General features: G+C 46.1%; 1 protein-coding gene across 2 annotated transcripts in view; it reads left to right on the forward strand.

Annotated features, from left to right (window-relative positions):
- Positions 1-25,677, forward strand: part of LOC146178472 (uncharacterized) — a 147,705-nt gene that overhangs the window by 33,324 nt on the left and 88,704 nt on the right. Inside the window, exon 2 of one of the 2 annotated variants that reach the window (XM_084578301.1) lies at positions 12,511-12,590. The exons of the other annotated variant lie outside the window; for it this stretch is intronic. The gene's annotated coding sequence lies outside the window, so the exon portion shown is untranslated. The remainder of the gene's footprint in view (positions 1-12,510; positions 12,591-25,677) is intronic. 2 annotated transcript variants of the gene reach the window in all.

A 25,677-nucleotide genomic window follows, 5' to 3' on the forward strand; every position in this document is an offset into this window, starting at 1 on the left:
TCATTTCGCTGTACACTTTCATCAAAGTTTGAGCACTGTAGGAGTACCCGACTTTGTTTAAAGGAGGTTGATTACTTTGACGTAGATAGCAATGCATCCTGAAAAGAAAAAGAAGAAAATTAACATTTTGTTTAACATAAGAGAGATAATCACATTTTTCGTGCGCTAGAACGTACACACCTATATATGTATAGCTGCAAAACAAGATTAAAAAAAAAAAAGTGACACTCAAGAGTTGCAAACCGGGGCTGATATTATGGCGGGGTTTACAAAAAAAATACCGCAAAAATAAAGCATCCTAAACCGCGCATAAAGACTAATATACTTTATGAACATGGAACAAATAAGTGTTCTTATCCTCCGCAGAAAAAAAAAATAAAAATCTGTATGACTATTCTCGCTTTTCGGGTATCCAAAAATGAGCTCTCTATGCGAGGGTAATCACAGTGCTGCAAACTCTAACGCAGGTGGGCGCATGTTGAGGATTGGAATCGGGTGTGAAATCTGTTAACCCTGTATATTTCATACGGTAATTGTAAACTGCGGATAACTGATACACTTAACTGTGATCAATCTCTCTTAGAGGCATACTGCACAAGGAGGCACCTTCTTTAAAACCTCAGTTTTTGCCTTCCCTCTCCTACCCCAACCAAAAAACTAAATATACTTTCTATCGAAAAAACACAGAGTGGCTAATGGCAGAGACCAGCCCACTGACACCTGAAACATAGATGTATTTTGTTACGAACAAATGACATGCAGCTTCATTACATTTGGAGAAAACTTTTTCGCCACTCCGCGGCTTCAGCGCTCTCGCTCCCGCTCGTAAAGATGAAATGACGTAACCTAACTCAACGCATATATCGCTTTGCCACGAATAATGTAACAGCCTAATTACCGCACATATAAAGCAAGCGCTGAGACTTCGAAAGCAACGTTCCAACGCCGGAGCATCTCCTGCTGCCTGGTCAAACATGTTCTTGCTCTGAGTGAGTCCCTAGTGAAAGGATTTGCGAATGCTCGACATTGAAGGCGATGGGGATGGAAGGATTTCTGCGAGCTCCTTTCCTATTAGCTGACGTTTCTCTGTGAGGCGCGTCAAAGATTAGCGCTGCGTTGGCGTTAAGAGCACTGCAAAAGGCCTCTTACGAAGACCAGCGCGTGCTGTTGAAAGATGATGTTGAAAGGGGCTTGCCAGTCAGCACTCTCTTTACGACTGCCTGGCATAATCCGTAAAGAATACGTCGTCACATTTTGCCGTGTAAGCGCGAATTGAGTGTGCTCTTTTTATAAATGTGTACTCTTCCACTTCAGTGCAACGTTACTAGCTTCAGTGTGTGTGTGCGTGTGTGTATGGGAGGAAGGGGGGGGGGGGGCTTCTATCAATGCGGTGTAAGTCTGTTTCCTGCTTGTATACGTGCGCCGACGAGGGTCTTGGTGTGTCAAGCGCTGTTCTCTTATTTGTGTACGGACTGAAGGCTTGTGTAAAACTACCGGTTACTTTGCACGAGCGCATCAGCTTATTTTCATAAGATAGTTTACCGCCTTTTCAACCAATTCCTAATTATATATATACTAAAAGAAATAGTGCTGACGCTTCCCAGTCACACAGAGTTCGTGACCGCTCAAAATAAAGTACTTACGAGCGCGATGAGCGCACTTTTTTAAATCTTAATAAGAGATAATTTTAGAATGCGTTTAGTACGCGTCGCAAAATACTGAGAAAATGAATTTGGAGCAGAAAAACCGAGATAAAAAGTACAGACTCGAGGAAAAAGTACCTAATCCAATGAAGCATTTTCTAAATAAAACAAAATGCACCCTTAGCTTTCGTGCTTTTAAGCGGAAGTAGAATTTTGTAGCGTAAACCTACACTACGCGGGTCAGAGCCGAATTTCGCGTGAGTGTGCCCCGCCCGCTATGCGCATGCGCGAGAGCCGCGTCTAATTGCGAAGAAGAAAAAGAAGAAGCAGAAGAAGGAGAAGTAGAAGGGGAAGTAGTAGTAGAAGAAGAAGAAGAACGCTTGGTCACCCGCACCTAATGCTTCTGCTACATATTCCGTTCAGCAGCGTTGAACCACAATTTTTTATTTAATCCGCGCCTCCAAGTCGAGTCGCGGTCTACAATTGTCCAAAGAGGTGACAGCACTTGCGTGAAACCTCACCGCAACAAGTTACTAGTTGTTGTAGTCTTTAACCAGGTGGATGGAACAGAGAAATCCCGGGAGACCAAGTGTGGTTTTTATTTGTTGTTGTACTTTCGCAGATCATTTTTATCAGCTGTTCGTCCCGTTAGGTGAGGTATATAGTGATCTCGACGACATACATGCACATCTTGACGTTATTCCACAGTTTGTTGTGGCGCAGTGGTTACGGAGCTCGACTACTGTTCCCAAGGATGCGGGATCGAATCTCGGCCTCGGCGGCCGCTTTTCGATGGAGGCGAACAGCAAGGCGCCCGTGTGCTGTGCGTTGGCAGTGCAGGTTAAAGAACCCCAGGTGGTCGAAATTTCCGGAGTCCTCCACTACGGCGCCTCTCATAGCCTGAGTTGCTTTGGGACGTTAAACCCCATAAACCAAAACCAACCAAACCACAGTTTGTTACTCGATACAAATTAGTGCGCCTGCAAGTATTCACATTTATTATCCACACGAAAAGAGTGCGTGTAAAACGAAAGGAATCCTTTAGCTACATGAGGGCAAAAAAAGATGGACTTTTTGACAACCACTTTCGAAGGCTGTTATGTCTATTCTTCTTGCTGTCTGGTTTGACTAGAGATACTTCTAATTTACGAGTCCAAGGTCGCTATGGTTCAGATATTTTTTTTTTCTTCTTCCGAAGTATATCGCTGACACACTGTTGCAAGCTACGAGACCAGGCTTCGCATGCTTCGGGGAGTTCTATCCGCCTATCTAGCGAAACACTCTCTGGCACGGATCCAAGACAGGCGCCGAGAGGTCTCAGCTGCCTTCGCAACTTGGTCACAGCCCTACTCTTTTTGCATCGCCGCGCGGTTTTTGCTGAAGCAGAGCCTTTTGGGACGCGTTCGCTGCTTCCAGCGGGACAGACGGAACTAAACGTCAGCGCTCAGCAAGATACACACAAACGTTGCGTGGAATACTGAATAGCCTCTTTTTGACTCCACTTCCCGTGTGGTGGCTCGCATGACGTCCAAGTCCGCCCTTCGGTAACGGTTGGGTGCACACGGACGCTGCGGATTTGGTGAGCGCGCACACAAGCGCCTATGCGGTCGTGCCAACTCATGCTCTTACCGAGGACATTCTTGCAGTTGCAGGCTAGTTGGTGCATAAATTTACCGGAAGGTTAGCGCATAAAGACAGGGACAACTGACTGAAAACAGGACGCAGAGCTAACTACACACTGTAAAAAATGTGCATTAAATTACAGGTATTGTTAAAGAAAATTTCTGTACCAGGACAGAGAATATCTGTTCTACTTCATTGACCGAAATACGTTCACGGAAAAAACAGTAATTTTCTGTTTTCCAGCGAAACCTTGATTGGAAGGCAAACCATTCGATATATTTTTGCCGTCTGTTCTATTTTCTACCGCAAATTGATTTTTACTTGAATAGTAGGTAAATTCGTAGTAGAAAGCGAACTGGTATGACAACCCCGAAGACGCTGTCCGATGATCGGCTGCGTAATAATTTCGATTCGAAAGAAGATAACTAGTGGCGCCACATTGAGGTCCGTTGTTGCTTACTCCCTGCTACAATGGTATCTGTTAGGCATTTTTCCACTTCCTCTTTTCGGTGGGTAGGCAACGGCTGTCGCGAGGCCAACCTTATTTGTGTCATCGAGTACTGCCAGCCCCGAGAGATATTCGTAAGATGTAGTTGGCTTTCGCCTTAAAGTAGTGTTCATGGAAGGAATTGGCGCCTAACGCAGTTTTATTGTTGTTACAGACAGAAAACGTGAAATGAACGACGAGTAAAAAAAAGATATATTTGCATCATTCTTTTCACTGCGACAAAAGAAAAACAAAAAAAAAAACGTCGTATAACAGAAAATTTTTGTCAATTTACAAAAATATTTAATCAGTTGTAAACAGAAAATAAATAAAATTACAAAAAAATTCAGAAATTGAAAACATAGCAGAACAGAAAATTTCTGGCAGGACAGCTGCCAAAAAATTTCTGTAGTTTTCAACAAATATTCCAGTTGTGATGTATGGATGCCAGAGTTGGACTGTGAAAAAGGCTGACCGCCGAAGAATTGACGCGTTTGAATTGTGGTGCTGGCGAAGACTCTTAAGAGTTCCTTGGACTGCCAGAAGATCAAATCAGTCGATATTGTCGACCATAAACCCTGACTGCTCATTGGAGGGTCAAATTCTAAAGTTAAAGCTCAGCTATTTTGGTCATCTGATGAGAAGAGAGGAGTCGCTGGAGAAAGATTTGATGTTGGGAAAGGTTGAGGGTCGCCGGAGAAGGGGTAGGCAGCGAACGCGATGGTTAGATGGCATTCTCGAGGCATTGCAGATGAAGCTATGTGATGTTAAGAAGATAGTGAGAGACCGGAAAGCGTGGCGTGACATGGTCCATAGGGTCACGAAGAGTCGGACACGACTGAACGCCTGAACTGAACTGTCGCTGATATTCAGAACGCACAACGGGCGCAAAGATCTGCGCTCTGGATGTCTATGGCACTATAAGTAGCGCGGAGCCATGCCGTCAGTTTGTTATCCGTCTTTCAGCGCTAACCTTCCGGGAACTCATGCTTGCATGCTTTTTTTCCTGAGGAATAACTACACACAGTCAATGCAAAAAAAAAAAATAGTAGTAGTTAAACGCGGTTAAACCTAGTTCGACGAGCGATAGCTCTGTTTTGCTTGGTTTTGCTAATAACGAGGTCATTGTTTAGCGACTATCATGCATTCAGATGACGTTGTCGCGTGCGTATCAGATAATGTCTGGAATTATTGAGAACCGGTCACCTTTAAAGGTCAGATATCATACTTCAAGGGTTATTCGTGGTGGCCAAGTGGTCGGCTAGTCATGTGGTCATGCACCAGCTTGTTATAGCATAACACACTAGGCGAGGCTTGCCGTCAGGCAGGCTCGAAATTCTAATCTCACCTTGGCTCAGCTTCAACGTCCCCCGGACGGAACCAAGTTCTCCCTGGATTTGAACCCGAAGAGTGGAGCTTCAGTTTCAATTCAGTCGTTCAGTCGTGTCCGACTCTTCGTGACCCTATCGACCATGTCACGCCACGCTTTCCGGTCTCTAACTATCTTCCTAACATAACATAACTTCATCTGCGATGCCTCGAGGATGCCATCTAACCATCGCGTTCGCTGCCTACCCCTTCTCCGGCGACCCTCAACCTTTCCCAACATCAAATCTTTCTCCAGCGACTCCTCTCTTCTCATCAGATGACCAATGTAGCTGAGCTTTAACTTTAGAATTTGACCCTCCAATGAGCAGTCAGGGTTTATGGTCGACAGTATCGACTGATTTGATCTTCTGGCAGTCCAAGGAACTCTCAAGAGTCTCCGCCAGCACCACAATTCAAACGCGTCAATTCTTCGGCGGTCAGCCTTTTTCACAGTCCAACTCTCGCATCCATACATCACAACTGGAAAGACCATAGCACGAGTTATACGGATCTTGGTTGGCAGACTAATGTCTCTGCTCTTTACTAGGCGGTCAAGGCTAACCATTGCTCTCTTTCCCAGAAGCAGGCGTCTCCTAATTTCATGGCTGCAGTCTCCTTCTGAGGTAATCTTGGAGCCCAAGAAGAGAAAATCTGTCACAGCTTCCACTTCTTGTCCATTGATGCTCCAGGACTTGATAGGGCAAGACGCCATGATCTTTGTTTTTTTAATGTTCAGTTTAAGCCCAAACTTCTCACTCTCTTCTTGTACGCGCATCAGAAGTCTCTTGAGTTCCACTTCACTTTCTGCCATTAAAGTGGTATCATCCGCATATCTAAGGTTGTTGATACGTTTTCCAGCAATCTTCACTCCAGCTGAAGACGCGTCCAGACCGGCCTTCCTCATGATGCACTCTGCATATAGGTTAAATAGGCAGGGCGACAGTATGCAGCCTTGCCTCACCCCTTTCTCAATCGGAAACCAATCAGTAAGACCATGCCCAGTTCTGACTGTGGCCTCTTGCCCTTCATAAAGGTTCCTGAGGAGACAGATGAGGTGAATTGGAACTCCCATCTCTTGGAGAGCTTGCCACAATCTGCTGTGATCTACGCAGTCAAACGCTTTCGCATAATCAATAAAGCAGAAGTAGATGGGTTTCTGGAACTCTCTTGCTTTTTTCATGATCCAGCGAAGGTTGGTAATTTGGTCTCTAGTTCCTCTGCCCTTGCGAAACCCAGCTTGCACGTCCGGAAGCTCCCGATCCACATACTGCTGCAGCCTACCTTGCAGGATTTTCAACATCACCTTGCTAGCATGCGAAATAAGCGCGATCGTGCGGTAGTTGGAACAATCTTTGGCACTGCCTTTATTTGGAATGGGGATGTAAACTGACCTCCTCCAGTCCTGTGGCCACTGCAGGGTTGTCCAAATCTTCTGACATAATGTATGCAGAGTGGAGCTTACGCTCCTAAAAATCAGGTGTTTTCTTGACCGGGAACATCGTAATCGCCATGTATTCTTGCTATAACATCAAGTTGTAGTTCTGAAGTACTGAATGAAAACAGCAGAAAGAAAACAAGCAGAGAGTTATGGCCGAGCTAGTCAACAAAGTAGTTAAAAACATTCGGCGAGAGCCACAGTGTTTATTTCTCGCTCTCGTACGGTTTCCCTTCCTTTCTTGCATCCTTGGTTTTTAGAGCGCAGCTCTTTGGCGCTCGTTCCTGGGTTTCGCGTCGACGTCGGCGTCGGCCGGCCTCGTAACCAGCTACGCCTCCCCCCCCCCCCCCCCCTTTCAGCTCCCCATCCCCCCTCAGTTCGAACCGGCTCTTCACTCAGCGGCGAATGATGGGGGCAGGAGCGCGCGCAGCAACCGGAGAACACGAGAAAAGAAGGGGGGGGGGAGGGGTTGCCTACGTGTCGAGGCGACAGACTGATTACGCTGACGCCGCTAGCTAGTGAAGACAACGTGACTGCGTAGATTGATTTAATTATTGGAAAGGAAAGGCGTGGTAACTGTCTCACGTGTTCTGTTGACACTGCAACCGCGCCGTAAGGGAAGGGAGGAAGATGGGAGTGAAAGTGGAAAGATAGGAAGAGGAGCCGTAGTGGAGGGCTACGGAGTAATTTCGACCACCTGGGGATCTTTAACGTGCGCTGACATCGCACGGCACACGGACGCCTCTTCGTTTCGCCTCCACATCGCCATGGCACACCGTCACCGTCATGCAGAAAGAGGAGGAGGGGGTCCTCCCGTGACGGCGAGGGTGCTCTCCGGTTGCCGAAACGCTATCTGTTCGTCGCGCAACGTTCCTATGGGCGCACGCACTGCTTCCCGCAACCTCCCGATAACTATTTTTCCGACCACAAAGCTTCTTTCATGACAGCCAAGAGCGTCATGAAAGAAGCTTGAAGAAGTAGAGCGTTTCTTGAAGGAATACATGCGAAAAAGAAAAGGTTGTCTGTAATTGTACATACACGTCTTGTTAGAAATCGCTGCCTCAATCTATCGAAAAGGTGAAACAGCTGATGAGCTGCGCTCACATTTTTTTTCTGCTCTTTCACTTTCTTGTATTCACCTTATTGCTTTCATGTTCCGTCCTCCATCTATCTCTCTTGGCCCGTCTTTTGGTTTGGCTTTCCCTGGCTTGGCCTCAGTTTGCCGTCTGACTCTGCCTAGCCACTTGTCCCCCTGAATCTCCGCCAGCTCTTCTCAGCTTTACATGCTACACCGAAGTCAATGCGCACGCATGAACAGGATTTGAGGGTTGTGTAGCCCACATCGAACAGCCTGATTCACGTGTGGACGTTTCGATATTTGCCGCGAGTTTAGGTACAAGGGGTTTGCAAAACATAATGACATGGTTTTCAGACACTCTTCGTGCAAAATGTATAAAGCTCACAAATATTACAGTCGTATATTTGCCGGAACTATAATAATGCTTACTGTGATCTGTGCGACGTATGACATTGCGCCACCGGTGAACACGTGCGTGCATGGCTTCTTTATACCAGATATGGGCGCGACAGCTTTAAAACCTCGTTTTTAGAAAAAAAGTGGCGTCGGCATTACCGAAAAATCCTGATTGGTCAAAGGGGCCGTGACGTAGCCATGGCGTTGCACATAGCGACGTCGCCTAAAACAAAAATTAGATGCATGGTCATCTCTGAATATATTCGGTCGCTACCTTATACTGCGCCCAGTCACGTTCGTTCAACTGGGACTCAAAAACAATGTGTTAAGACAAAAATCGTTTATGTCAGTAATAGCGCGCGCTTGGGGACCCCCGAGCGGACATAGAAATCTTTAAGGCTATCGTGTCGTACTAAGATGAACTGAAGGATCTCCAAAGTTTTTTTTTTTTTTTTTTTTTTTTTTCTGGCTACCCTGTCCTCACGGTGCGATTGGCGCTCGCGTCCTTGTAAAATATGAATCTGCGATGTGCACAGATAAAAATCAGACGGTCTTAAGTCAGACTATAAGGATCAATGGTAGGCAATGAAGTTCAGATAGATCTGGGAATCACTTCGTTTTCAGGATGGTGTGGGTTCGCTCGTTGTCGCCTCTGTTGGCTTCTTGAAGGAGGAAAAGTCATACGAGGTGAGAAAGATGACATTGAAAAAGTATTATAGGTCCACTAGGTAGGCTGACATACTATATGTGAATGCAGCATGTTTTGAATGAAGTATGATCGAGAAAAAAAAATCAGAGCGGCATTACTTTTTGGACATCGCTTTGCATTTTCGGTGAGCGACCATCTGACCACCATTGCAAAACACCCGCACTCGAACTCCGTGTCACATCATTCAGACAGCGCGCTTTCCACCCCTCCGAAGAACAATCCGTCCTGGAGAGCTGAAGATCAACGCAGCAACTATCGCGGCGGCAGTGGTAGTAAATGAGTTTTATTTTCTTTGTTCCACTCAGTCCTGGAACGGCTAGCCAGCGGCGTGGCGAAACAAAGCCAGCCGCGTGAAATCGCCACTGCCAGGGCGTCGTTTCCTGTCCACGCCTCGAACACAAAAAGCGAAGAAAAGGAAAGGAGAAAGCACAGACACAGCAGAGCCTCATCCAGACACCGCGGCACAAACGTCTCGCACTGCGCAGCCGTAAAACAGTGCAGTGGCCATGGTGCCAGCCAGCGCACTGAGCCACGGTTATATAGGACACCACGGGGTAGTATATTTCATAGCTCGGACAGCCCTTCATCAGGGAACATTCCTTGCGAGGCTATAGCATGAAAACAGCAAACTGGAAATTCGGGGAATGTCCGCTTATGTCCAAAAAGAACGAAGAAATGACATTGACAGCGGAAGCCGTGCTGATCCCTCCCCGCTTTCACTCCCTGGTATGTGCTTCTCGTGGTTCCCGATTCAAGAGCAGCGACAGGTGGATGTTGTGACCACACGATTCAAATTCACCACAGGGCTCACTCAGAGGGGACGCATCCGGGTCCGTGCTTTTAACGAATCATTTTCTAATCCGCTATTCTAGATTTCTATAATTTGCGTGCCGCTGTTTATGGCGTGATTATTGATAGCGGCACCAAATAATGTTACTAGATGTGGTGTCAAAGGTGAACTAGACTGGCGGTGAAGAAGCAGAATGTTGGCCAAAAAAGAATCTGTACTAGATGCGTCCCATAAAATGCTCTTTCAACGGCAGTGAAGTGCACGTTCCTGTTTCAGTTACGGCGACGGCAGCGCCCTTCGAGAAAAATTCTGTCGCACGTGTAGACGTCGCTGTGAAAACAATAGAAAAGTCATTGCAATCGCAGTGCTCTTTCGCAAAGCCCTTCATATTGCCGTGGAAATGCGATGATCTGCATAAGCAGCAGTCATCGCAAAAACAAAAAAAAAAAAAGGACCACTGTGCGGTCAAGGCTGCTCCTATTGGCTATCTTCAACTTTTTTCAGTACTGCACGGTTTTATTCGAGAAAAGAATAAGCGTACTGCTAAGGGCGTGCCTGGAGGACGAGTTAAAGAGTGGCAATTGCCTGCGTGCGCGGGCCTGGTGCGCTGTTATGTGACTGAGAGACGCTCGTGAACGCAGTGGCCGCGGAAAAGACGGAGAGGACGTCTGGGCGGGAACATTGGCCCTTATTTTCTTCGGACTGCACTTTCTTCTCTTTCCTCTCGCCTTTTCACACTGCCCACAGGCAGGTGAGGTAAGAAAGAATACTAAGAAACATTTCTGATCTCAAGGCGCCACCATTGTTCGTGCGCAGCGACGAATTGCTGGTTCCGCGGGGAAGGGCGCGTATATTCGGTCAGTGCTCGGACTCCGCAGCATTGTCAGGCCACCGCCATGGGGGCGTCGGCGAGTCAACGAAGCGGGCAGGACCTTGCAGCAACCGAGTTTTGGTCTCAATGAACGAGCGGCAGTATTATGCGCGTGGCCACTGTAACGCCCCGGACATTAAGACAGTCGCCCGCTGAGGGTTGCGTCGTGGGGCATTGCATTTCTTGCAATTACTGAGGAGCGGGTGAAACCTTGACGCCATTCCGACGTTCATTACTGGACAGAGACGTACGAAACACGTCTCGTGAATTATTAGTCTGTAGCGTTAAGCAAATATTTCTTCAATTTTGTCTTACCCCTATTGTCATTTGCGCGTACAAGAAGAGAGTGAGAAGTTTGGGCTTAAGCTGAACATTAAAAAGACAAAGATCATGGCGTCCTGCCCTATCAAGTCCTGGAGCATCAATGGACAAGAAGTGGAAGTTGTGACAGATTTTCTGTTCTTGGGCTCCAAGATTATCTCGGAAGGAGACTGCAGCCATGAAATTAGGAGACGCCTGCTTCTGGGAAAGAGAGCAATGGTTAGCCTTGACCGCCTAGTAAAGAGCAGAGACATTAGTTTGCCAACCAAGATCCGTATAACTCGTGCTATGGTCTTTCCAGTTGTGATGTATGGATGCGAGAGTTGGACTGTGAAAAAGGCTGGCTGACCGCCGAATAATTGACGCGTTTGAATTGTGGTGCTGGCGGAGACTCTTGAGAGTTCCTTGGACTGCCAGAAGATCAAATCAGTCCATATTGTCGACCATAAACCCTGACTGCTCATTGGAGGGTCAAATTCTAAAGTTAAAGCTCAGCTACTTTGGTCATCTGATGAGAAGAGAGAAGTCGCTGGAGAAAGATTTGATGTTGGGAAAGGTTGAGGGTCGCCGGAGAAGGGGTAGGCAGCGAACGCGATGGTTAGATGGCATCCTCGAGGCACTGCAGATGAAGTTATGTGATGTTAGGAAGATAGCGAGAGACCGGAAAGCGTGGCGTGACATGGTCCATAGGGTCACGAAGAGTCGGACACGACTGAACTGATTGTCATTTGATGATCATAAAAGGTCCTGGATAATATTCGATGGCACCTTCGCGTCTTGCTTTACACGAGGAACTTTATAACGCTATGTTTCGTCATGAGGGGCCACACCTGGGTTCAAATATGAACTAAGAAAACGTGTTTTTGCATATTCAAAACGCTCTCAGTGAATTGGCGCTAGCATTTATTGAAACTCATGTTCCGTTTTTGCTAGACAATGTATAGGCGCAGCCTAACGCCTCTAATTCTTTTACTTTTGACTAGAGCAGATAAGATAATGTAGGCCGTCTCAGTTGAAGTAAAAGAATATGCTTCCAGATTTGCTGTGTTTTTCATGAAAGCGAGGAGACGGCGACAATTCATGTCACTTTAAAAGCGGAAATCGAATAGCCCATGTGCGAGGTATGCTTAAAATGCCTAATATAATAATACTAAAAGCATTTTTTGACGGTCTTTTAAAAATGCTTCTCAGTGAATACATTTAAATGAAGGTCAGTATAAACAGCCAGCACTCTTCGATTCCCCTTTTTGAAGATTAACTAGCTAGAAGCAGCTCGCAAGACATTTCAGAACCCGGAAAACTCACTCTCTTTGGACAACACTACGGGATGTGAGTAATAAAGAAATCATAAGCACTGAACGAAAGTGGAATGGGCGGAGAGTCGTGACAAACGATGATGTAGTAGCCAGAAAAGTAATCGAAGGGCCATATAACCAAACAAAATCGGCGTCGCATCTTCACGCACGTACATCATTACCCTCTGAGCCCATGTGTACGCTGGCGTCATCCATATTGAGAACAAGAGAGGGACATTAAGAGGTCACGTTTTATCGTGACGACCTTGATTTTGAACCTCGGCTCTCGCCAGGTAGCGAACGGGAAATGACGCCGTTCGACGAGTTTTTCTCTTTTTTATTTCCCGGCACCTCGATATGTGGGCTTTTTCTTTGCCTAAACACGCTGTCTGGGTCGACTCACCCTCAAAACAGCGACCGGTTACCGTGTTTTGAGCGAACATATTCTTAGCGGCCAAGCGCTCATGAGTCTGCCTGGCTTCTGCACTTTTCAGGGCCTCCGGTCTCGATTCTGTTTTTCCATCGCACGGCTCAATATGAAACCGTGACTTGCGGAGCGGTCGGCAAGACCAGTGTGAGTAGGCCGACGAGAAAAAGTTTCCTGCAAAACTTGCATGTTCGCTTCTGATGGGACGCTCCTGCGATATGAATCACAGCTGCCTGCCTCAGACATACAGGGTATTGAATATTTGGGGGCTGGGATTTAAAACATTCCTATGCAAAATCTACTACACCATTCGAGCTGAAGTAACGTTCACAAAGTAGCAAAATATCGTCTACGTTATCTGATAAGTGATTCAACATCGGTACTTGCCTAGATTTTCCGAAATCGATAAAAAACTGCTCTCAGCGGCGAGCACAATTTTCGCAGAAGAGAGTCGAAAATCTATTTTAACATGGTGCGTCATCTGTCGGGCAGCGAGGCAAGCGCGCCAACGGTCGGGATGGAGCTTGTCACACTGCTCGACAGATGACGCATCATGTTAAATTAGCTTTTCGACTCTCTTCTGCGAAAACTGTGCACGCCACCGAGAGCAGTTTTTTCTCGATTTCGAGAAATCTAGGCAAGTACCGATGTTGAATCACTTATCAGATAACGTAGACTGTATTTTGCTACTTTGTGAACGTTATTTCAGCTCGAATGGATTAGTAGATTTTGCATAGGAATTTTTTAAATCCCAGCCCCCAAATATTCAAGACCCTGTAGAATTCACCGAACGAAGCCTGTACTCGTTGTGATGCCTCACATAAGGGAGCAGCAAACTACCTACTGGATTTCATTGCGGAACTGTGAAGAACTAAAACTTACTTAGCTAAAACACATCTGGCAGACAGATGACTTGTTAGTGATTATATGCGATTTGCTCTGAGATATTCGAACCGCATGTAATATAGCCCAGGATGGAACGCCTAGAGGGCGCTTTACCGCGGACATGCTAACTTATCGCAAGGTGTCCACCACCACCACCACCACCATCATCATCAGCCTGATTATACCCACTGCAGGGCGAAGGCCTCTCCCATATTTCTCCACTTAACCCGGTTCCATGTTCCGCATTCCATGTTCCGCATTAAATACTAAGCATAGAGAAACTCGGAAAATTTGTTTAGTAAGGCTGCTACCGTTTTGACAGCAAATAAATGAACTTTTGGAAAATTTTTTAATTTAACGCGAGCTGGTGGAAGCTCTTGGTAGACATGTATATTTCCTCTTAAAAACTTTATGGTCAGGTCTCTTCAATTTCTTCGACTACAAAAGGTGATCAGTTGCAAAGTTGTATTGATTCTCAGTCGAAAAAAACTACAGAAACGTGTAAACAATACGACAAAATAATCTGTAGTTCTGTCGTAAAAGTCAGATTTTTCTGCAGTTCTGTAGTACGTTTCTGTAGTTCTGTAGTTTTTCTGTAGTATATTTTTGTTGTTTTAGTTCTGTAGCACTTTTCTGTTGTAACTACAGAAATTTATGTTGTTACTACCGAACGTTCTGTTGTCACAACAGATTTCCCGTCAAAAACCGCACAGAAACTCTGTCGCAATAACATAAAATTTGCTGTAGTTTTTTTTTGTTCAACTGGGTTGCGCCCGCTGCAGATCCCCGGGTTTTTGTACGCTGGCTGGTCAACACGGACCCGAACAACACCATCGCCACTTTCATTGATCGGAGCCAGGCTGAAGCGGTCACGGCCGCAGTATACCCTGTTTGTTGCCAGACACAGACCACATCGACCGCTCTGATTGGAGACGTATGTCGTGAAGAACCTCAAGCACAGCGGGCGACACTCTCCGCTCCCTAGCATGGCATACACCACGTTTCCGCATTTTCGACTATTTAGTATCATCAATGCAACCTTTTGCTCCGTGGGACTTTGTGCCCATTTTAGGCTTTATCAAAATATTAATTTTGACGGCAAGCTTACGCGACATAGTTTAAACGTTTTCAAGGCCAGTTCCGCGTTCGATTTCGTTTTAAATGCTCGCCAGCGATCACTACGAGAGCTCACAGAGAAAATAAATACAAAAAAAAAAAAAACGAGGAAAGAAAAACGCAGATCAGAATGGATGATTTATTTTCGCAAAGTTGAGTTGATTGCTCGCTGGCTTGATGTGGTTGCTCAGCGCACGCCATTTCGCAGTCCAAGTTCGAATTTTGAAGGGGCGAACGAATAAGCAAGGCAACGCTGAAAGAAAGCATTTGTCTCGCAAATGTAACATTATTCAAGCGATAGAAGACTTCGAGGTCCATAGTGATTCGATACAAAAACGCGAGGGAACTGTTTAAACGCCTTCATTGCACAAGATCGCACGGGCAAACGACCATGTCCTTGAAGCGAATCTTTACTACGACATGTAGCAGCCAAGGTGAACCTGTCCGGCCGCTTGACCTTCAAAACGATGGCGTGACCTTGACCTGATTCAGTGCAGATGTCTATAATTTCGTGGTGTCCGCCCAAAAAGTATACTGCGCCTTCCTTTCCCCAAAACCTAGCTAACTTAAAGATATGAAGAAAAAGAATCGTGGAATGATGCATAACCATGTTTAACCCAGCTTTCGCTCGCATAACTATGTTCATGCCATGCTGAAACATCCATGATTTTTTTTCATTTTAATCGATTCGGCAGATCCGGTCCGCCTCACCCACCTTTTGGTGCGAAAGCTTAGCATAGGTAGAAGCTGACCTACACTGGGCTAGGTTTACGCATTTCGCCGGTGCCTCCAAAAGGCCCCTACTGCGCATGCGCCGTTACCGTGGCAACCGGTTCAGCCGGAGCCGAGCGTGTCGGCCGCCCGACCGCCGGCTCCTCCGCCGAGCCGGCGGAACCAGCTGCGCCGTTCCACAGGTGTTTCGCAGCAGCACTCGCCACAGAGAGGAGGGCGGAAGCTGCATCCCAGCAGATGCGCGCGCGGAGAGGAGGAGAAGGGTAGTTTCCGCACAGCGCACAGCATGGCAGTGCCTTGGTGCAAGAAATTTCCGTTATTTCAATCACCTAAGTAGGTCATAAATACAACCTTTCGTATATTGTGGGCCCTTGAACTATCCTATGCTAAATTAAAGCGTACAATTTTTGACAGCAAGATTATGCCATGTAGTTTCAACGTTTTCAAGGCCAGTTCAACATTCATTCTTTCTTTGAATGCTCGCCAGGGTGAGAGCTCACAGAAAAAAATAGATACGAAAACTAAGGCAAAAGAAAACAAACAAACAAAAAACGAATAAAGAATGAACGATTTGCTTTCGGACAGTTGTATTGATTTTTCGTTGGCGTTCTGTGGTCGCTCAGTGCACGCCATTGCCTTCGGAGTTGAATTTAAAGTAATAAACGATGAAGAAATGCAATGCCGAAAGAAAGCGATTGACGGGAGAATGTAACTTTGTTCATGCATAAGAAGACGTTGAAGACCGTAGAGATTCGATTCAAAAACGCGAAAGAACTGTTTAAACGCCGTCGTCGCACCAAGGTCACTACGACCATGTTTTCCCCCCATTTGGATCGATTCGACAGATTCGGTACGCTCTCTCTCTCTTTTTAGCTTTCCTGCTGTAGCAGACAGTGCGTACGGAAGCTGTCGAATCGATATATGCGCTATCTTGCCTACAGTTTTGAGCATACATAGCGTTCAACGGGACCTTCCTTCGGTTCCTGGGACGCCAGTTCGTTAGATATTTCTCTAGGCTTGGCAGTTCTAGCACCGCGATTACTTTACTAACCTTGTATTGAACCTACGGACGCTTTGTTACCAAAGAAACAGTGATCCCACTGTTTACTTAGGTATGGTCGATCCCGCATTCTTTAAGGTCCCTTGAGTGGCCCATCTTCCTCGATTTTTGAATTTCTGCGTTGTGCCCTGTGCCTTCGAGGCAGCAGACCTTCGGCAAAGCAGTCCAAATATTTGACCTTCGATTTGTGCGCGATCTTTTTCTTTTCATTTATGGCTACAATGTGAGTGGGGAGAAAACTGGCAATACATTCACCATGAAAACATTACTTTGAGAGGCATTATTGCTGGATAACCAGCAATGTGCTTTATTATTTGTTAGTCATTTTTTCGTTAGTGGAGCGTAAAAGCAGGGATTAACGGCAAAAAATAAAAAATGAGACGGTTTTTAAGGACAAAAGTCGAGAGCGGCCATGGTCCTCTCCAATTACGCACATACGTATTAGTCGCATAATACAATTTTATGTGAAAGACTACAAAATACATATAAACACCGGCAGGTTTCCAAGCCGTACAGGCTTTCCACGTGTTGCCTCGGCGGTAGCGTGAGAGGCTAACAAACAGAAGGTGGCGGTTTTGAATGCTGGCTGAAACTTAAAACAATTTTTCATGCGTAATCAGTCTGTTTAAAAAGTTCAGTAATTTGAGGCATGTAGCCACCTTTCGTTTGCATTACGTATCGTGGTTTATTCACTTTCATCCCACGCGTTACGTCACGTTATACGTCACCGTTGTGGGGTGTTCGAAGCTCCCGCGCTGAGTGACGTCATGACCCTGTATACCAATAAAGATTTTCGTATTACAACAATTGAAACACCAACGCCGTGTTTTCTGCGACAATTACATTTTGCATTCATGTGGACGGCTTGACCCAGCGCAGGCACAAAGCATGCCGTGTCGTGCACTCATAACGTAATATCGAGCGAAGTTTGAAGGCCTAGCACCGCGCTCTCGAGACCGAGCGGTCCACCTGAAAACGAAATTAGCGCGCGGAAGCAGAGGCCACGTGCACTCACTCACTCACTCACTCACTCACTCACTCACTCACTCACTCACTCACTCACTCACTCACTCACTCACTCACTCACTCACTCACTCACTCACTCACTCACTCACTCACTCACTCACTCACTCACTCACTCACTCACTCACTCACTCACTCACTCACTCACTCACTCACTCACTCACTCACTCACTCACTCACTCACTCACTCACTCACTCACTCAAGATAATTATTATTCTGGTAGAACAGCTCGATGCATAATTCAGTACTCTCTGGCCTCTCTTTCTTCATTAATTGCACGAAAACCCACAAGGAAATTCGACATACAAGCGCAAATGCGCCGGCATACGCTCACTTCCTTTGCACCCATTCGTCCACGTTCCTCCCTGCACCTAACAGCCACTGTAACACATGATGAGCACTAGAGGGTCACTAGGTGGCCCTTCCTCTCCGAGGGACAACACCGAAGCGCCCCTCCCCTCCGCTCATTCATTTCACAGCCGTCTTATTGACACGGCCGTAAGCAAGCGGGCCTCTTAATCAATCGGGTCAACCTCAGCGCTCCGACACGGCTGTCCACGTGCATGAGGCCAGACATCGATCCCAAGCCCGTTCTCGATGTGCTCACCACCAGACTCCGTGCATATTAAATACGTGCAGCGCTGCAGAGGAACCGCCTGGGGCTCCGAAGCAGGCAATCTAGATTTATATTCCAAAAAAGAAAATATATATATATATATATATATATATATATATATATATATATATATATATATATATATATATATATATATATATATATATAAGAACTCCCGGTGGTTTCATATACGATTTGTCATTGCATATAGCATGATTCTGCTAGCCAAGTATTAAGCTAGCTAGGGACAGGGATTCGAACCGATTGTATGGCTTCAAACCAAGGTTTTCCAGATTAGTGCTCTTGCGCGGCGCGTAAGGAGTGCCAGTGTACGTCTAACACACACACACACACACACACACACACACACACACACACACACACACACACACACACACACACACACACACACACACACACACACACACACACACACACACACACACACACACACACACACACACACACACACACACACACACACACACACACACACACACACACACACACACACACACACACACACACACACACACACACACACACACACACACACACACACACACACACACACACACACACACACACACACACACACACACACACACACACACACACACACACACACACACACACACACACACACACACACACACACACACACACACACACACACACACACACACACACACACACACACACACACACACACACACACACACACACACACACACACACACACACACACACACACACACACACACACACACACACACACACACACACACACACACACACACACACACACACACACACACACACACACACACACACACACACACACACACACACATATATATATATATATATATATATATATATATATATATATATATATATATATATATATATATATATACAAGGTAGATACAGCACTTGAAACCGCTTACGTGTATGAATGCGAAGTATTACTCACTGCACCTCTTCCGTGGCATCACATTCTCGGGGATTAAATGAAAGTTTACGAGCGAGGCCTTTGGCATATATTAAAACTGTAAAGTTCTTTCTATAGTATTATTACTGCAATCAGTGTGTGTGTGTGTGTGTGTGTGTGTGTGTGTGTGTGTGTGTGTGTGTGTGTGTGTGTGTGTGTGTGTGTGTGTGTGTGTGTGTGTGTGTGTGTGTGTGTGTGTGTGTGTGTGTGTGTGTGTGTGTGTGTGTGTGTGTGTGTGTGTGTGTGTGTGTGTGTGTGTGTGTGTGTGTGTGTGTGTGTGTGTGTGTGTGTGTGTGTGTGTGTGTGTGTGTGTGTGTGTGTGTGTGTGTGTGTGTGTGTGTGTGTGTGTGTGTGTGTGTGTGTGTGTGTGTGTGTGTGTGTGTGTGTGTGTGTGTGTGTGTGTGTGTGTGTGTGTGTGTGTGTGTGTGTGTGTGTGTGTGTGTGTGTGTGTGTGTGTGTGTGTGTGTGTGTGTGTGTGTGTGTGTGTGTGTGTGTGTGTGTGTGTGTGTGTGTGTGTGTGTGTGTGTGTGTGTTAGACGTACACTGGCACTCCTTACGCGCCGCGCAAGAGCACTAATCTGGAAAACCTTGGTTTGAAGCCATACAATCGGTTCGAATCCCTGTCCCTAGCTAGCTTAATACTTGGCTAGCAGAATCATGCTATATGCAATGACAAATCGTATATGAAACCACCGGGAGTTCTTTACGAGAATTGTTGCAACACAGTTTCGATACTAAACTCCACAAAAGTTATGCCACATCGATTGGATGTCCACCAGCGGCGAGTATATATAGACGAACGACATCTATAGCATTGTCAGGAAGTGGTGATGACTGGTAGGGGATGGGTCGATGCATCCAATGATACATTGTGGGTACTCAGTGCACTTTGAACGTCATACAGCCGCTTGACGCCGTCAACCATATCTTTCTGTCATCGCAATAATTTTTATCGCCATCTTGCAAGCTCGCACAACGCTGAACGCCGTTGCCTGTTCTCGTAATGGGACAATGCTAGTGCATCAAAAACAAAAACAGTGGGTCGGATAAATGTTACCTGGATGCTTCATACCCGTCGAACTTTAACGCCACTTTGATCAGAAGTGTGCAACACTTATTTTAAGGGAAGGAGTTTGAGCAGGCCGTAGTTCGTATCCGTTCCCCTGGATACATGGTGCAGCATCGGTAAAGGGCATTTCACTGCACCTGATCTTGCTACATTTGTAATGCGGTTTTCTTCTTTTTTGCGAGCTGGAGCAGCGGGGATCTTCCTCACGTTGCGATCTCTTTCTTCATGTACATGTTAATAAAAAGCAAATGAATAATAAATAAACGAGCAATGCTTGTAAGCAGGACGAGGCATGGAAAATAGCGCATCAAAACACAAAGTTCTGTTCCCTTAACGAAATGTCTTATAATGGCTAAGCTACTTAAATGAATAAGAAAACATCCCGATTTCATTAAAATCAAAACTCTCTCCCCCCCCCCCCCCCACACACACACACACACTCCCCCATTACCCTTACCAAAACACCCCTCAGGTATGTCAATTCACCGTGTGTCTTCGAAGATAGACTACACCTTTATACATTTGCGCTCGGGGATCAGCGAGTCTTATTCAATATTTTCGGTTCGAGAAAGGATAAGGATAAACAGCAATTATAAATGTTCTTTTCGCAGCAATAAAGACAGTTTTTCGCTCCCGATGACTCATGAGTGTAAAGGGGCACAGCGCGAGAATCGATTTTAGCAACGAACAAATGTTTTGCCCGACCTGTCACGGTGCCCTCTTTGAGCATCAGATCATCATCGTAGCCTTGTTTCCGAAATTCCAGCCTGCACTTAAGTGTTTGCTTATACGCGTATCCCTGCTTTGTGGGAACATTGCTTTAAAACTAGCGGATACTATACCGTATCTTGAAAGCTTTTTTTATTCATATGTAGTAATCCCGATCGCCAAACACCTTACACATAATTCGTTCGTTGCCTCCCCTATCCGATTCAGGTAGAACGAAAGGAAGAAGATGGTTTGCACGGTATGAAAAAGAACTGAACAAGGGTAAATGGGGTACGCCTCAGTTCGCAGATGAGCCAACGTTTCGACAAGTGGACTTGTCGAAAGACAAGTCCAGACGAAGACAAGTCCATTTGTCGAAACGTTGGCTTATCTGCGAACTGAGGCGTACCCCATTTACCCTTGTTCAGTTCTTTTTCATACTCCCGAGTAATTTATAATAGTAGGAAACCTTTTATCAGGTAAAGAGTATTCGGTGAACTTTCTGGACTGCAGTAGATTCCAACGGACAGCAGTCCGTTCAGCCGTAAATATATAACCATGTAAAGAACACTGCTCAGTGATGCACAAACCACGTCCATTGGTTGACCGTATTAGGCCGCAGTGAATCAGAGTTGCGTCCTCATCTACCCGCTTGACGAAAGGCTGGCGCTATATCCCTGAGCGCTGCACGTTTCTAACGACACTGAGATAATAGGGAGAGCGTGTCTCGCGGAATGAGGAACGAAATGCGGAAAGAGGGAGTAACGTCGGGTCGCGCAGCCGCCGTCGTGGCAGCGATGGGCGTGGAGGGGGGAATTAGGTCAGCCGGTCGAGGCCGCATAAGTTCTCGCTCTCCATCCATCCACGTGCTCTCCCCTCTAAGCTCGGAGGTCCTTTTTTCCGGCGCTCCCTTAGACTTTGCGGGCAGGCATATATGTGGCGATGCGGTTTCGAAAGCGGAAGTGCTGCAAGGCCCGCCAGGATCCTTTATTAAGTTCGCGTACAGCGATGCCAGGTCCCGTGGGAGTTGCTGGACAGCCTTTGCCATCGTAAAGAAAAGTGGGAAAAGCCCGGTGAGATAAAAGTGAACCAGTTATCAAGACTCTTTCTTTATGCATTCTGCCTTCATGTTTATTTTTTATGAATGAAGAAAGCTTAGGGATCACCCGCCAGTAGGATGTATTCGCTGACCTGAAGGAGGCTAGGACAGAGACTACATACAAGGAGGTACGTGGCCCTTTCGTTTATCTAGTGGAAATGCTCATTTCTCACATTAGATTGCAGGATTTTTGAAGGACGTGTTGCGACGAGCTTGCAATTTGGCCACTGCGTTCTTCTTGAAAAAAGCGTTTCACGGCCGTCCTGCTTGCTGTGAGGTTCGCGCTGTATGTCCTTGAGGTTTGACTGAATACAGACAGCGCGGAATACCTGGTGGTGAAATTACGGTATATCAGCTCACCATGCGCCTCAGAAAGACTTAAGGTAGTTGTTATACTTGCGCTTCAAGGTCAACTCCGAGTGTTTATTGAACGTTTTGCACTAATAACCAAATCACATTTATTTCCTCAGGCACAAAAAATAGTTTTTCGGCATTCCGTGTAAAAGCTTATCAAAAGAGCAAAGACCTGGAAACAAGAACCGAGACTAGATTCGGACCAACAGATGACGTCACGCATGCTGTCCAATGATGTTTCGCATACTACCACAAAACGTATCGTGTAAGCGTTTGTCTAAATTGGCAACTACTTGTGGTATCGTCGGTAATTATCTGTCCGGAAGGACCAAAAGCAAGCCCGAATCTTTGTCCTTCAGGAAAAGGAAAGCGTCCGTGCGTGCGTTGTCGTCACGCAAGCAATGTTGCCCGTATAAACCTGCCCGGTTGACAACACAAAGCGGGGAAGTTTTCGAATTCATTTTCGCTGAAACAATACATCGACCCGCTGTGAAATTTGGCGCCGAGGCGAAAACTACGGAGAGTGTGCGCGGAATATTACAGCAAAAGTTAGGCGCTAGAAAAAAAAAAAAGAAATAACGCCGGAGTTTGCCCTTACCTTTCGGAGTTAGCGCCAGAGCTATAACGGCGTTGAACGTGCATTGGCCGAGCCACCCCACTAGAGTTGCCCCTTTCACCGTCCTTCACACGGAGCAAAAAGGCCGAGTATGATTGGGAACAAGATTGGACGACTGCCGTCGAGTTAATGCGTGGCCGAGCTACATTGGACGAGCGCAGGTGTATTTTTGTTGTCTGCCTCAAATGCACTGTTTCTGTCATTTGTGTATCTCTTTTGACTCCACCCTTCTTGCCGTATTCTTTTTTTTTTTTTTTTTTTTTGCGGAATCATGAACCAACTAGCCCAAACAAGAGTTAATCTTGAAAGTCGAGTTTTTACGAACTGATACAGGTGTTCAGCGCAGTAACATGTACTAATGTGGTTGTATTCAGGTTATGCGTTCTTGGCAAACCGATTTGGTCAGGATACAAAAGGGAGACAGTTCTAGATGGCCTAAAGAGCTTTTGAACTGAACTTGAAGAGGTCGCCACCATCGCTCCAGTGGACGTCTGTGTCAAAACATTACGTTATTAGTACGGAGTCGACACCAAATTTCCCTCGAGTTGTGCTCTCTTAGCAAACCACGTTGTTGCAGACGGTTCTTTCCGTTAGGCCATCGTCCAAGAAAAAGCCGCCGGTGTCGTGCAGAGCGTGACATTGGTCGCAACAGGGACGGCTTGTTGGGAAAAACTTTATGAAACGCCGCATCTAGGGGCAGCAACAAGCTCATCTGTCACAAACCACAAGCTTCGTGTCCAGGGCTAAAGTTTTTTATTCTTTTTTTTTTTTTTAGCATAATGCTAAAACGTCGCGACGTCGGAAGCTTAGGCATGTTGGTTAGACATTTTCAGTGCAGCCCATAAGACGAGGACGTCCTCTCGTCCTTGTATTATACGATGCACTGATAACGTTCTTACGAACTCCTCAATTCGCTTGCAAGAGGGCAGTATATGCAGTGCTTGCGTGATTTAGTGCCCATGCTTATCGTCCATCATTAGTCCATGCATTACGCCTGCCAGGCTGCTGCAGAAATTCCAGCGCTCCCCACTGTATTGTTGATATACCCTCAAGGCGGGATGCGCATTCCGCACGCGTTTCTTCTTTTCGAGACCTCAACCATCTTCGCGGGGCGGAGGCATAAGCTTGGCCATTTATCCCCATCGCCGCAAATTCCATACGCGCTCGCTATTTTTTTTATTTTATTTCCTTCCCTAGACTCCTTCGCTCAGTGCCCTGGGCCTCAAATCCGTAAACAGCTTGGAAAGAAGTGCAGGCCGGACAGCTAGCTGCAGAGCGTCCATGAACGCCTTATATCCTCGCGCATAACGGACCGTGCGATGCCCGTCATCACACTCGTTGCCTTCCCCACCTCACCCCGATCTTCCCTCTCTTATTTTTCGCGCGCCCCGCCAGTTTTTCTCCAAGACCGGCGCCTGGCGCGTCGACCGTTAGCGTTATTTTGAATCCGGGTTTATTTTTCGAGAGTCTGCGAGCACGCCTAACGTTCGCAGACTTGGTCCACCCTCTCCCGCCGCCCTGCGTGATGTATGGACAGTCGGCCCTCCTAACGCTAGCGAGGCTGAGCTTGCCGAGCGGCTGTGATTGTTTGGGAGGCTGAGCAAGCACCCCTAGCTCTTCGTCGCCAGGGTTTCTTCTTGTTGGTAGGTCGCCGCTTTTTGCTGTTTTTGAGCGATTTTTTATTTTACTCGAGGGAAAGTCACACTAGAGGCGCATTCCCAGATTATTTTTTTCCGGTGTTGCGACGCTTCGTTGTTTATTATTTGTTATATGATAGTGGGCCTGCCGTCGTGATATTCTGCATTTATCTAAAGCGCCTACAATCCATCTTCTAGTCTTGGTGAACTTACGCAGGCAACGAAGTTGAAATGGTCGTCGGCACTGCCGTTCCGGTGAGCACCCGTGCACATCTGTCCTTTTGTAGGATTTCGCTAGGTGAAATCTTTTTTGTAGAGTTCTTGTCTGACATATTTATTTTGATTCCATCCATTTGGAGAGACGCAGTCCGTATAGGCAAGCTTTTCTTGCTGCTTTACCCTCTGCACTCGATCGTATTCGCACTGAAGGTTTCCCTGTTTCAATCCCCCCCTCTCTTTTTTTTTCTAGTCTTCTTTTCTTTAGTTTTCTTGGCTTGCACATGTGAATATGGCTAGGGAGGAGTTGTAATGCCACAGAATATTGCAGCCATTGTACACTTGGATCCGATATGAACTGGAACACTAAGTTTGGGCACATAACAGAGTAGTATTTCTGCACCGAAGTTTGAAAGTGTCCAGAGGGTATGAATAGATCCAGCGAGATGGGTTTAAGATTAGCAAACAGAGCGCTTGTTCGTCATACTAAGGGGTAATTATCGCTTTAATATTCGCGGTGTGTTCCTTCTTTTTTTTTTTTTTTCGCTAGCAGCATCGACGTATACAGGCAGGTTTCTTCTTTATAAAGAAATACTGATGAGCGAACTGACTTTTATCTTACAAATATACGAGTGCGTTAACGTTGATTACTAAGATTATACACTTTCACTGAGAGCGGAGCTTTTATGAGTTATAAGAGGTCCAGATATGAAATAGAGGGGTCACCAATACCTGCCGTAAAGACACGGAAACGCAGCCAGTCAGTGCACTTTGACCGCAGACAGTCGAGGCTAGAATGCACTTTTAATTAGAACACGTGACCCTTTAGGTTATAATGTCATAAGTTCCAATCTAGTTCACAAAAAAAAAATTAAAACATTTTTCCTTTGGGAGCACTTTACCACAATGCATTTTTAGAACTCTCACTCTTGTCGAAATTTTTATGTAAAACTCCGGGTACCCCATTAGAATAACATTGGAGCATTGGCTAATTCATTCCTTTCGTGCTTTTGCATACAGATGTTCGGATCAGTTAAGGGATTAATTCAAGCACCTGAAAGGGCAGAAAGCTTTTGTTCGCTAACGTAACTAGCATATAGAAGAACGA

Source organism: Amblyomma maculatum, chromosome 9 (assembly GCF_055883805.1).
Source record: "Amblyomma maculatum isolate TAMU_Amacu chromosome 9, ASM5588380v1, whole genome shotgun sequence".
NCBI classification, from domain to species: Eukaryota; Metazoa; Arthropoda; class Arachnida; order Ixodida; family Ixodidae; genus Amblyomma; species Amblyomma maculatum.